Source organism: Quercus suber, unplaced genomic scaffold (assembly GCF_002906115.3).
Source record: "Quercus suber isolate HL8 unplaced genomic scaffold, Cork oak 2.0 scaffold_59, whole genome shotgun sequence".
In the NCBI taxonomy this organism is placed as follows: Eukaryota; Viridiplantae; Streptophyta; class Magnoliopsida; order Fagales; family Fagaceae; genus Quercus; species Quercus suber.
In genome coordinates, this window is record NW_027069524.1 from 1,772,151 (window position 1) to 1,773,046 (window position 896).

Sequence of the window (896 nt, forward strand, 5' to 3'; positions counted from 1 at the left end):
TTCACATTTTGAGAAAAATAAAAAAAATCCTATTATATTATATAACTTTTTTCTTTGAAGATGTATATAAAGTATAATGTTATTTAGTTAAGTAAATATATATGGTAGACTCTAATGTGCAAGGCAAATGAAAAGTAGGTAGGTTTTACAATATCGAAGAAAGTACAAGTTGGGCCTAAAAATTGTAATTGAACAAAGTAGTTCTTTTGTTTTATTTATTTATTTATTTATTGAATTTATTCATTTTATAGATAGGTTGAAATTTCATGTATGGATATGTTTATAAATTATGCTAGCTGTATCATTTATTTTCATTTTATATGTTATTGACATCCAAGGGCGGCCCAACAAATTCGGAGGCCTTAGCGATATATTTAAATAGGGTTTTTTTGTTATCACTTAAATAATATTTAATTAGTGTTTAATATCATTATTTTTTTTTTAATAACAAAACTATATTCTTTTTATTTTGTAATATGCTTTTTATTTTTTTTTGGAAAAATGCTAAAGTTAAAACAAATTTTACTAAAAAAACACTTAGAAACGATATAGTAATGAATATTGTACGCACCCGATACCGAAACCCGTCTGACTGGGCCTCAAGTTGGGCTCACAACTTACTTGTATAGTGGGTTTGGATTTCCAACACTGGGTCGTTCTTCTCGCTGAGACCTAAGGCCCTTTCTTTTCTTTCCTCGTGGGTCTGAGTCACCTTCTATTTTTACTCACTCTGTTCTTATACTCTCCATACTGCGCACCATTTTTTTTCCAACCCCCTTCTTCTCCAAACTTCCTGCATTTATAGGCCATAGTTTAGTGGAGAGGTCATAATTACTTGCCAACGAGTGCGACCGGCGGTCCACTATTATCGATCGTAAGTGGGTGGTCAGGTAGGA